At 44.6% G+C, this 13,590-nt stretch overlaps 1 long non-coding RNA gene across 1 annotated transcript; it reads right to left on the reverse strand.

The window, feature by feature from the left end:
* Positions 1 to 6,286: 6,286 nt before the first annotated feature.
* LOC107140967 lies at positions 6,287 to 12,482 on the reverse strand. The gene is made up of 3 exons (XR_001503364.2): positions 12,397 to 12,482; positions 8,558 to 8,660; positions 6,287 to 7,956 (listed from the first exon to the last, which is right to left on the reverse strand). It is a non-coding gene; the product is annotated as an uncharacterized LOC107140967 (long non-coding RNA).
* Between the last annotated feature and the right edge of the window lie 1,108 nt (positions 12,483 to 13,590).

The following is a 13,590-nucleotide window of genomic DNA, read 5'->3' on the forward strand; positions in this document are numbered from 1 at the left end:
ACTATGTCCTGTGTGTCACACCATGGGTGCTTGCCACATGGTGTGATGGCTCCTGGTTTCTAGAGAGGCCATAAAGCTCCCAGCCTTGAGTGTGGAGACTCTGATGGCAACTTATACCTGTTTCCTTCAGCTCAAGTTACTACCAGAGATGCCTTTTCTCCCTCTGCAAAGCTCTCAGTATTGCGACTAGAATTTACATCCCTGGTAATTGGCACAGGCTTATGGGATCAATAAATTATTTCTAATAGATATAATGCACCACCATGAAATGCACCTACCAGTGGTGTGGTCCAAGGAAGGGGACGAGAGTCAGTGCCTTGTTGCCAGAAAGGGACTGGACCATTAAGCTGCCTATGTGAGGAGGGTCTCTCTGATTAGAAAAGCCAGGACACCCACAGGACTCCACAGGCAATTCACCTCCTTTATTTCTGTAGACTAAGCAGAGCTGAGAGTTGAAAGAAAAAGTAAACACACCTGTTGGGATGGTAATGCAAAATATAAAAACTTAAAAAGAAATGTCATTGCAATCATGAAAATCTGAAACATATTCTTGGTCTTCTGACCCATGCTAGGAATTGTTATTTTTTTTAAATTTTCACTTCCACAGAAAAATAAAAATTATTTTTAAAGCCATTTCTCAGTGATTGCAGTAACAAGAAATAGAGTCCATACCATATTCTCCAGATGTTCTAACCATTAGTTTCAACTCTCCTTGACTATGTATTGTTGAACCAAGATCACTGGTACCCTTAGGAGTGGTGGTTCCTTCTTCTCTGCACCAGGATATGAAAGACAAGTGGAGATCATCCCAATCTGAGGGCTGAGAAAGAAGTAGGTAGCTTCCACAGTCTGTCCCTGTGGATGCTAAACTACTATATCTGTTTATTTAAGAGATATTCATGTAGTGTTCAACATGTGGCCCTTCCTCTGTTATGAGTTCTCTTTAATAATAGATGGTGCTCACGCATAATTTCAGGGCCTGGGTACATCCCTGGCCTTCAAGGATCTCCCATTGAGGGGCTAATTAAAGATTTAGTAAAGCATGGAAGGAAAGTGAAAAAATAAGCATTCAGGACTTTTGCTCCAATTGAGAACAAATATACTGGATTGAAATGTGGGGGTGAGGACTTCCCCAGGGTTCTCTGCAAAGGATGAAAAAGAAAACCATAGCATGAAATAGTAACTCAACTGGCTATGTGACAAGTCTTGTTTCTTTGAATTCAGATTAGTATTAGAGCAAGTGAAGGATCCTGTGAATGTGTGACTGCTTGGGTGGGGGTGGGAGAGGAGCGGGTGGGAGTAGGGGAGGCTATAGGGAGGGGAGAGGTCAGGTAGTTCTGGAACCCTTTTCTTCTCAATATCCTATTTCTCTCTGTCCTCCAGGATAATATCCATGATGAATGTGGTGAGTTGACTTTGGAACCCTCTGGGCTGCTCCTGGATGCTGACCTGGGGTCCCAGAGGTGCTCATAATAGGAAGTGCCCTGGTGGGGACCAAACAGTCCAGTCTAGAGGCTCTGCCCATGGGCGTGGCCTACTGGGGCTCACTTAGGGGTGACCATTGCTGGTTAGGAGATAACCATTGCTGGCAGGAAGGAGGGTTCTGGGTCCAGGCAGCCACATACCAGTTATCTTACAGCATTCTGTTGTCAGTCACCTGGAAGGAAGGGCTGGGGGAAATTCACCTTTCTCTGTCATGTCTGGTTAGGACTGTTTTGCTACAGGCTTCTTTTGCTCCTTCCTGGAACCTCCCACTTAACCCTAACCTGAGGACTCCAGGCTGGGGTCGTTTCTATTAGAAAACAGATTCTAACATGATGCTTTCATTTTTCCATTCCATGAACAGGCCCAGAGAACCACAGTGAACCACACGTCATGCCTGGTGCTGGGAAAGACGAATAAGGCAAGGTCCCTGAGTCGTCTCAAGTTCAGAGCAAGAGACAGATATGTAAATAAAAACTAGTGACAATAGACTGTGGTACATAGCGCATAATTTCATTTATATGACACTCTAAAAAGGACAAACTAGAGGCCAAAAAAGAGGCTAGTGGTTGTCAGGGGCCGGGGGCAGGGATTGGCTATATAGGGGTTAGGGGGATAATGAAAATGTGGTGCTGGTCATGCTTTAACTAGCTTTATCACAGAAATGTACACTAAAAAGAATGAATTTTACTCTATGTATTGCAACTCAATGTTTATAAAGGGAAAATAAATCAATACAATTTGGTTAGGTGTTGTAGTAACACAAGGTACAAAAAGACACAAAGGAGGAAATAACCAGTTCTCTCTGGAAAGGTAGGGAAAGGGTCAGGAAGACTTTTCAGAGACTGGAACACTTGAGTTGTGATTCTAAAGATGACAGGCGTGTGCCAGAGACAAGCAGGAGAGGACATTCCCCTCCCCGGGACCAGCATGCAAGGGTGGGGAGGCCAGGCAGCCACACCTGCCTTCTGCCAGCTTCCCTTTGTTTGGTATAGTTGGTGCATCCACAGGAATCTGAAGTTGGACAGTCCTACATGTGATGCTGAAAAGTGAGGGATTTGTTTTCCTTTTTTCTTAGTCCATTTGGGCTGCTATAACAGAATACCTGAGAAGTGGGTAATTTATAAAAAATAGAAATATACTTCTCACAGTTCTGGAGGCTGGGAAATCCAAGATCGAGGTGCCCTCAGGTTCAGTTGTCTGGTGAGGGTCACTCTCCACTTCCAAGATGGCACCCTGAATGCTTTGTCTTCACATGGTAGAAGGCAGAAGGACAAGCACGCTGAACCTAATATGGAAGCCTCCTCTTTTATTAGGGCCTAACTTCCTTTTATTAGAGCCCTCATGGCCTAACCACTTGTTAAAGGTTCTACCTCTTATTACTATCCCAATGACCACAACTGAATTGCGGGGGTGGGCACATTAAACCCTAGCACTTAAAAAAATCATGCTAGTTCAGGTATTATGTGTACTCTGTAATTCCAGCTACTCAGGAATCCGAGACAAGAGAATTGCAACTTCAAGGCCAACCTGGCCAACTTAGGGAGACCCTATCTCAAAACAATAAATAAAATAAAACGGTTGGGGTCAGGTATAGGGTTGGGGATATATAGATTCCAGTGGTAGAGCACTTGCCTAGCATGTGCAAGCTCTGAGTTCAATCCCTAGGACTGAAAAAAAAATTTAATAGAATAAATTTTTTTAAATGCTAAAATAGATGTGACATAAAATGTGCCATTCAACTCCTTCAAATATATATATACAGTTCTGTGGTATTCATTGCATTCAGTGTTGAGATTCCATCACCACTATCTCTGAAACCTTTTCATCACATCACTCCAAATAAAAACTCTGCATCCATGAAGCCATGAGTCCCCATTCCTTCCTCCCTTCAGCCCTAGAAACCCTGAATCTATTCGCCATCTCTATGAATTTGCCTATTCTTGATATTTCATATAAATGAAATCATACAGTATACGTCTCTTTGCATCTGGCTTATTTCATTTAGTGTAGTTTTGTTTTGTATTTAATGAGGATAGTGAGCCTGGAGATCTTGATAGTGTGACCCTGAAAAGTCTTGCACTAGAGACAGTCAGAGGAGAAGGGGGAAGGAAGGCTTTTCTGAATTGGAAGAATCAGAACTTAATAAGGGCTGGTGTGACTTTCTCCAGGTATCCTGTGCACGCTGCAGCTGTCCTCTGCCTCTGGACAGGGATGCGCCTGTCCACCTACACCTCACCTACACCCCAGGCGAGCCCCGGGGTCTGGCTAAGTCACCCCCTCCCCGTACAGATCTGTGGTACACAGGCTTCTCACCTACTACCAAACTGGAAAAGGACTTTTAAAAAGGACTTAAGACAATAAATGACCAAGGATTGCAAATGAGGCAACCCAAGAAGCAGGGTTTGCTGTTAATTAGCCCTTGAACTGTCAAGCCTAATTGTGTCCAGTGAGTTCTGACATTTCTAAGAATAATTAGGGACCTGGCTGTCACATTTCACAAAGGCCCAACCACTAGGTGAACAAGTTCTTCTTGCTTTCCCCCCCTGCACAATGCCCAGAAACACAAAAAGGAGAATTACACCCAGTGCTAATTGCAGATCCTCGGCTGGAAGTGTCATGTTTTTGAAGAACTTTTCATATTTTTTGCACTGAAATATAATGACCCCATTTAAGGGGTAGCAGTGAGCGGCAGAAGGGGGGACATTTTAAAACACGAAGTCACTGTGATGATAATAATAACGAACATTCACCCTCTGCTTACTACACGCCCAGCACTATTCTAAGTGCTATAACAGCCTATAAGGTGGATATATTTACTGTCTTCAATTAACAGAAGAAGAAACTGAGACACAGAGAGGTTATGTCAGCTTTTCAGGGTCACACAGTCAAGATCAAACCCAGGCAATCTAGCTCGAACTGGAGCTCTCAACAATGGTACATAGGCCTTTCACCTCTCAGCCATACCACTGGATTTTGCAACCATGGGACCAGTCAGGTTTTCTGGTATACAATATTAGTCTTGTCAGAAGTCATTTGTTAACCCCAAGGACTTGCACATGATTCTGTTTCCTTGTCCTGTAAGAACTGTATTTGAAGCAAGAAATAAATGTATCTATGACATATTGAACTCATCTCATGTTCCAGTGATCGCTTCATGGTGATCTGACATCAACTCTATTCATTCATCAGATATTTACTGACAATCTGTGATATTTCAGGCACTGTGTCAAGCCACATGAGAGAGACAGAGGTTTTAGAGATACAGTCTGCCCAGGAGGAATATAAAACAGGATGGTATAATACAAAGTAAAGCCAATGTAACATGATACAGGCTGAGTATCCTTTATCCCAAATGTTGGTCTCTGAGTGTTTCAGATTTGGGGATATTTGCATAGACTTTATTTGATGAGCATTTTGGATTAGGGATGCCCAGTTTATATCATTCAAGGTAAAAGGCATTAAGTTCAATAACTCCCCCACCCCCCAAAAAGGGGTCATATTTAAAGACAGGGCCTTCAAGAACTAATTAAGGTAAAATGGGGTTATTAAAGTGGACCCTCATCCAATATGGCTGCTGTCCTTATAAAAAGAGGAAATTTGGACACAGACAAAAAAGAGAGAAGACCAAGTGAAGACACAGGAAGTAACCAGCCATTTGAGAGGCCACAGAAGATATCAGCCCTGCCAGCACCTGGATTTCCATCTTCTCTCTACAGAAATTAAATTTCTGTCATTTAAGCCACATGACCTATGGCCCCCAAAGATGTCTATGTACTAATTCTAGAACCTATGACTGCATCACTTTATGATGTGGATGTGATTAGGTTCAGGGTCCTGAAACCATGAGATTAGCCTGATTCATCTGGTGGGCTCAATCTAATTATAAGAGTTCTGAAAAAAAAGAGAACCCTTACCAGCCACAGTCAACATGAAGTGTCCCTCTGGAAGAATGATCAGAGAGATGCAACGTTGCTGACTATGAAGATGGAGGAAGGGGCCAGGAGCCAAGGAATGTGGGCTGCCTTTAAAAACTGGGATTTTTTTTTTCCCCTGGAGTCTCCAAAAAGGAACACAGGGCTATCAACACTTTGATTTAAGCCCTTTGAGACCCTCATCAGAATTCTAATGTACACGTTTTGGTTATTTTAAGTCACTAATGTAGTAGTTCACTGGGACACTACAGGAAAGAAATGCATGCCATTTTTCATAACTAAATGAACCCGAGCAGTTCATTTGGAGTGGGCCTCTGCAGTGCCTTCCTTTACTTGACACCATTATCCTGTGTGGTAGACTACTTGGTCTTGTTTTTTACATCCAAATTCCAATTTCCTTAGTCATTAAGGTATTTATTACAGTATCTCTAGGTCCAGCAGAGGACCTGCCACATAGTAGATTTCAATAACTGTGAAGGAGAGGAATGCATAGAAGCCCAAGGCTACGTAGGGCTCCAGAGTGCCCTCCTGGGACCTCCAAAGACAGGCATCAGAGCTTCTTTTCAGACACAGAGGGGTCAACTCTGATGTCACCATTGATGCATATATATGTCATTATGTTGAATTGAATTACTGTTAACTGTAACCATGACAACAAGAAATCTCATTCACATGTAGAGAATGGTGAGTCTTTCAGATAAGCATCAGGGAAGGCCTGGCCTCCCAAGGAAGTCTTTGTACTATGACTCCAGGTCCCTTTTCATGAAGAACATTTGACAGGGTCTGTTCTAAGTGGCTTTCCCTGCGTGATGCATTTAATTGGCCCTTTCAGAAAAGTCATGGAACCCAGAAACAAGAGTTTCATTGGGTACAGTCCTTTTGAGATTATGTTTATTTCTGCAAATAAATGGCCATTCACAAATTTTTATTGTTGGGTAGAAAACACTGATGTTGCTGTCTAGAAAGTCTAGAGGTGGGCAGTCGGTGTATAAATAATACAGCATCCTCACATTGTATCTTTGGTAATTGTTTTCCGCTGTTGTGAGCAGAAACTCTGGGACCTGGTGGGCGTAGAGTCCAGAGAAAACCCTACTAGCCAGGATCTGTGCTTATGTCGCTCTCTCCACAGGGAAGCCAGCACACCAGGGCAGTTTGTAACCTCTCTGCTGTCATTGCTTGACCTAGCAGCCTGTGGTCGGTGCCAAGATCCTCTCCTTGAAATGATTTCTACCCCTCCAGCAAGGAAATGAGGGACTTGACCAAGGTACGTGGTCCGACCTCTACCCACCCAACACTTGGGTCTTTGGTTCTTGTTTGAGTTGACCTTGAGAGTTTATTCCTCCTTCTCTGTTGAGAGCCACGGCCAGGTCAAGATGGTGCCTGGCATTTTGCCAGAAGGAGGGGGTTCCTGCTGACTCCGGTGCCTGCTACTTTTGAGTTCTCGCGGAGTTCCTGTTGAGTTCTGGTTGAGCTCTCGCGAGGTTCCTAGAGAGTTCGCGTGGTTGGTTGAGTTCCGGTTGAGAGCGCGCAGAGTTTCTGGAGGGTCGCGTGGGTGGCGTTTGCGTGAGTTTGAAGATAAAGTTCCTTCCTGCTTGAATCTACAAGTGGCTTGACCTCCCGGTTATTTGTGCCCAGCCAGACTGCGGCACTTCTCTTCTCCCCAAGTCCTGAGCTCTTCTCATGTTTCCCTTTTGCTTCTGCTCAACCATTTTCCTGTATCCAACCCTGACTTCAGGTAACAAATCCAATTGTGGCTTCAACTCTCCCCAACGTGTCCCCTGAAAGTGTCCCTTGTATTAGGTTCAGGCAGTTTCAAGGGATTACAGTTCTCTTCAGTGTTTCTTCCCTCACTGTAAACTTTCCAGTTGAGACTCCTTGTGTGTGTATTTCTGACCAGACATACTTTCCCTTTTGCCCTCCTTCCAGTTGCTTCCCAATTCCTTGGGGTAGGACAACCGTGCCACTCAGTGGTCCAAAATTTGTCCCCCATCCTATGCAGGAGCAACTCTTTCAACATAGTCATCTAACAGGATTTTGGGTGACTCTGATGTGCCCCAGGCAGTAATAGATACAGGTTGATCAAGTCCTAAGCAATAAACAGGAAGTGCATGGAAGGATAGGAGAATGCGGTAGATGCCATACAATGTTGTCTTCTTGGCTCATCTATGAGTGTTTTCATGAATACAGGTCTCTGATAGAGGCATATCAGAGTCAAGAAATATTTAACAAGTGGCTAATACATTTTATCTGTTGTAGTTTGGCTTGAGCAGGAAAGAAAATGGATTGGGCCAGCAATTGTAATATTTAGAATGAACACCACCTATCCCACAACCAACTGTGGTGTCTGGTCATTGGACTGATATCAGGGCAGGAGTGCTCTGGTGGTGAGGAGCCCAGGAAAGGGCAAGCCCTGCCAAACACAATCTTGCCGTGGAGAGTGAGCCCACTGCAGTAACTGGAGAGTCCAAGTGGAAAAGGGCAGGATTTGGGGAATCCTGGCATTAACTGTCCACTACAGAGGCAACATCGCTGGAGAAATCTGAGAAGCAACAGATGGGGTGAGAAGATGGACTCTACTAAGTGCTTTATCAAGATGGGATAAAGGTGTTAAGGGTGTAGGTCAGTGATGGAGAGCATGCTTAGCATGCACAAAGCCCTGGGACCAATCCCTAACATTAAACAAAAAATAGAAATGAGTGAGCTATAAGCTCAAGGGTGCAGTAGTGCACACCTGTAATTCCAGTAGCTCAGGAGGCCGAGGCAGAGGATTGGAAGTTCAAGGCCAACCTCAGCAACTGAGCAAGGCCCTAAGCAACTTAGCAAGATTGGGTCTCAAAATAAAAAATAAAAAATTAAAAGAACCAGAGATGTAGCTCAGTGGTAAAGACTCCTGGTTCAACCCCCAGTGCCAAAAAGAACAAAAAGAAGCAGTGAATGAGCTATGAAAGGCCCATAAGGAAGAAAAGCCACAGAAAAGCTGGCTGAGAAGAAGGTGTTAGATGTGAGAATCTAATGGCTTGAAAGGAAGCCAGAACCTTGGAAAGGAGAGAAGCAACAGCAAATATACCTGGGGGGCCATGAGCTTTTGGAGCAGGAGGTGTCATTGTGCATGAAGATGAAGATCTACAGAGGGTACCTACTTTTCATGAAGATCAAGGATGTCTTCCTGCTGTCACTCTATATTGGTCAAATGTCCAAGTCGACTTCTTTTTCTGAAACTCTCCTTCCCCTCTGGTCTTTCCCCTGCGTAGATTTTGCACAGTGGAGAAGGTGATTAGACTTTATTAATAGATTCATCATATCGTTACTGACCTTGTAAACAAAGGGGGTCTTTAATTGAAGAGCATTTTTCCACCAAGTGGCACCATGACATATATGTTAATGTCCACGTTAGCCTGTGCAGAAGAGGAAAAAAGAGCAAATAAGGTTTACAAGCTGTTTTCTTTGATTATAGTGAAATAGATAACTTAAAGCAGCCTTTTAAGTGACTTATGTTCAAGTAAAAAATGCAGTCCTACGCTGAAACTATCAGGATGGTCTTTTGACAAAGGGCAATCCATGGTGGGGAGCCAGAAGTTCCTACAAAGTCATGGGATAAACCAGGTATGTCATAACAGGAAAGTCTGGATATATCACAGGATTATAGAATTTACATGAATTTTAAAGATAAAACATAAAGTTGCTAGTAAATATATTTTTCATTAGCCAAACTGTGACACCCCCAGAGTCCCAGGTCCTAGTGGAAGTTCTGCAGCGGAAAGTAAGAAATACTCTACCATATGAAAAATATAAAGAAGTCATCCCTAGCCATCACCCTGTGTTTTCATTCTCTTCATTTCATTTTTGATGGGAAAAATCAAATATCATGTGTCCTCATAGACACTGAGAAAAAGTACAAAGTCTAAAAGCAACAGAAATCTAAAATATGTAGAGAATATAACTACACACCCTCTTTTACCCTAGAAACTATAGCAGCAACCACAGTCACTGGAGAAAGATGGATTTATCAGGGTAGTTCTAGCCAGGCCAGGGCTGTGGCTCCTACATAGAATAATAACTCAGTGCAAGATCAAGCATCAGAGCTGGATGCAAAATATTTCCCAGGTGCCTTAGTTCTTCTGTCCTCCTTGCATTCACTGAGATCCAAGCCTGGTGGCCTGGGATTGCTTCGCCTTCCTATGGAAGATCTCCTGAAACACTCACTGTGCCATGGCACCCCCTGTTTGGATACCTGTGCATATCCTGTACCTTCAAGATCCTATTAAAACTCCCACAGTTCAGGGAAACTTCCTCCCCAGCCTTATGCCTTTAAAAAAAAAAAAAATCTTCAGTGCACTGGGCCGTTTGCCAGTTTTCAGCTCTTTCTTGTATTTCTGTACACTATGCATTCTCCCTGGGACCTCCTCTTTCTGCTGCTACCCTGCGGCCTTCATCGCCTGGCAGAATCTGCAGCTTATCTTCCTATTTGACTCCACTCCCCCAGAGCCTTTGCTCCTTCTCCCTGTCCTGTGGTTCCAGCATGTTTTGTAACTCTATGCGGTTGTCATATTGTACTTTGGACTTTTCGTCATTTATTTGCTCCTCTACTCCAAGGTAGCAACTTGAGAGTCGGCCTGTGTCTTGCTTATCTTGGCATTTTCCATGCTATCTACGTTTATGTGCCTGTTACACATTAGAGTCAATATGTTGGCTTTGGTCAAGTTACTACATCTCCCTAAGCCTTGGTGCCCTTATTTGTAAAATGGGGCCAATAATTATGTGTTCTTCCTAGATTATTATCAGAATTACATGAATTTATGCAAGTAAAGTGCTTAGTGCACAAAGCATTAGTTGCTACTAAAGTCAGTATTATATTAAATTGGTATCATGTATTTAAAACCACAAATGGTTTCTTTTCTGCTTTGGGCATCTCCCAACTTCCTTCTTTATTGAAGAAAACAGTGCTGACTGTCTTTTGGTCTTCTTTGCCTTCCCTGTGTATCAAAATCATCTGGGGAGCCTTTAAAAATATTAATGCCTGAGCCCCACCATCCAGGAATCCTCCTTTGAGGGGTGGGTCCCCTCATGACTAATTTTTATTCCCCAAGCATTTCTCATGGACAGCCAGGGTGGAGCACCCCTGTAAATCATTAGCAAGTTTACCATTTCTACCTCATGTCCTTTGGGTCCTTTATTCTTAGAATAAAGAGTTATCATTTGGGGGAATCAGTCTCCAGAATATCCAACGTTAATGTCCAGAGACATAATTTCTTCCGGGTCTCTAAATCTACTCCCATCATTCCTTTCAAGCTTCCTCCATGACTCAGCATTTTTAAATACCTTTTGGTTTCCCTTTTCAATCCCATAATAGTATTTGTTCAGGATAACTTACCACATAAAATGCTAACTAATAAACACACAAGGTAGTGGAGAGTGAGTAGGAGGGGTTGATGGACATATTAAATCCTTCTGACTCTCCATTTCTCATTTCTCCTCTCTCGCTCCTGATGAGACGTGGGCTGATCCCATCTGCCAGGAGAGGGTCGGGCCAAAGAGAGGGCGCAGGCCAGAGTGGCCCTGCTGCCTTGCCCCCGCCTTGTGAGCAGATGCATGGATAATTGGGCTATTATAATAATAAGCACAGGGTGATTGCTGAGAGAGAGATGCAGATTCCCATTTCTTGCCCTCAAGCCTTTTAAAAACCTTTGTTCATAACTGTATGTATAAGGCCTGTAGTTCTTCCTGGGCATTGGATTTCAGTGGGAATTAGGCCAAAGGCAGGACTAGAGGATTGGTCCCATTGTGGCTAAACTGGGGTGCCGAGTCGGGGTAGCTCTGCTGACTCAGGTTCTCTCTCTGAACCATAGGACTCATGTAACTTCAGTAGAGTTGAGCCCAGGGGTTCACTGCCAAGATGGACAGAGAGAGAGAGAGAGAGAGAGAGAAGTTGATTACATTTGAGACATGGGAGATAATGCCAAAAGGTAGAGGAACTGTGATTTCTATGGGAAGTGGGGAGGGGAGAGACAGACAGCTTTTTTTGGGGGGGCAGGGGGTATTGGACAAACGGAAGCCCCATTACAAGAAGACTGCTGTGAAAGTATCTGCTGTGCTATCAGGAATTCGCCCTTTCCCCTCTCCTCTTGAGATTCCCTCTTCCCTTGTTCCCTTAGATTTTTCTAGTTCCAGGATGGTCCCTGGTGGCTGCGGTCTCTTCTCTTTTTATTAATGGGGATTGAACCCAGGGGTGTTTCACCACTGAGATTCATTCCCAGCCCTTTCTATTTTTAATTTTGAGATAGATACTCAATAAGTTGCCCTGGCTGACCTCCAACTTGCGACCCTCCAGCCTCAGGCGCCCAAGTTGCTGGGATGACAGGTGTGTGCCGTTGCTCCTGGCTTGCCTTTCTATCAGGCCAGGGAATGTGACTTAGAAATCCACTGAAAGGCCCACAAAATGTCAAGGTGATTCCGAGACTGGCTCCGTTCACTCCGGAGCTTGAGCCCTGGGTTAGGTAGAGGACACAGTCCCCACAGCCTCAATCCCATACACTCAAGAGAGCTCAAAGCCAAGATCAGACCTATAGCTGTTCCTAGGAGCCCCCACATTCCCTGAACTTATTCCAGACATGGTCACGCTTAAAAGTTTACTGGGATATGACCTTGGACATTATTTTTACAGATCAGGAAACTAATGCCTAGAGAGGTAAGTTATCCTGACTACTTCCCACGCCTGAGCTAGACCAGCACCTGTGCCTTCCATTTGCTGCCTTCCATCCCTTCCATCTCTGAGCTGGAGGACACCAGGCCAGCATCATGACCTGGAGAAGGAGCCAGTTCCTTGGCTATACTCCCTCTGGCACTTCAATCTGGGGGGATGATTTTGGAAATCCTCTCTAGGCACCAATTACACAAATAAGACAGAAGAGCAAGAAAGTCCGTCGTTGGGGAGGGAGGACATTCTTAATATGTGAAGTCACAGGCTTTCAAGGCAAACTACCTGCACAACAGCGACTGCCACAAATAAGGTTCTCCAGAGGCTTCTAGTTGCTGCAGGGAAAATGTGAAAAATCCATCTACCAAAATAGTTCTGCAACTTCACTCTGCTCTTCAAACTCAAATATTTGTTTTGTATCAGGAAATGGCTCAGGGCACTGGCACCATCTCACTAAGAGTGTCATTATGGTGCCACGTGGCCAGCTAAGTGCCCAGCGTGATTCAGGATTTCTCCCTTAGCCACCCCTCTAATCAACACCTCTTATCAACAACAGCACCTGAGTCAGAACCAGTCTGGAGTCTTGCCTGGGGCAAGGACTCAACCCTCCGTTGACACCCTTTGTGTCTAGAGCCAAGCCTCATCCAGCGCCCCCTACTGGGGACCCTGTTTTGCTCCTCTGCATTTACCAGCCTGGAATGGCTCCCCAACAGGACTCCCTTCCCTATTTTCCAAGACGTGCCACTCGCTTAAAATGCTCAGTGTCCCATGATGCCATGTCTTCCCTGTCCCTCTTCCCCTTCCTCTCAAAGGGAGAAGAAAACAAAATTGGGAGTGGTTGGGGTTGGATGAGGACATCCTTCCCTTGCATTCTGGGTGACACTGGGACAGGTGGAATTCCTGACTGGAGGCAGGTGATGCTCCCGTGAGCCCCACGCCATCCCTTTAGGACACATCAGAGCCTGCAGCCATGGGCTGCCGTCCACACAGCTGGGAGGGTGGAGAGGCCAGCCTCCTCAGCAAATAAAATGCAAACAGAGAGGAGGAGAGCCCAGCCACACAGGTCCCCAGGTGTTAGCGCCTGACTCCTTCCGGCATCTGGGTTGCCAGTTCTATCAGGCAGGCAATGGCCCAGAAAGTGTGGATTGTGCTTTTTGAGAGAAAGCACAAGTGTGTGTGTGTGTGTGTGTGTGTGTGTGTGTGTGTGTGAGAGAGAGAGAGAGAGAGAGATTGAGATTTCCAGTTTACAAAGCCCCAGCACCAGAAGTGAGGATATTAGCTTGGAGATCTAGAAGCCCTGCTGCATACGCCACTCCCACAATTCCTGTCAAGGGGGCAGACAAGGAAGCCTTCCACTCTTCAATTGAAAATAACAATAAAACTCCCATAGCCTCCTGATAAAAAAAGTGATCCTCCAACCTATCTAAACCATAAGTCACTGGTTTTCAATTCTTTTCTGACATTGATAAGAGAAAAGAA

Source organism: Marmota marmota, unplaced genomic scaffold (assembly GCF_001458135.2).
Source record: "Marmota marmota marmota unplaced genomic scaffold, marMar, whole genome shotgun sequence".
NCBI lineage: Eukaryota > Metazoa > Chordata > Mammalia > Rodentia > Sciuridae > Marmota > Marmota marmota.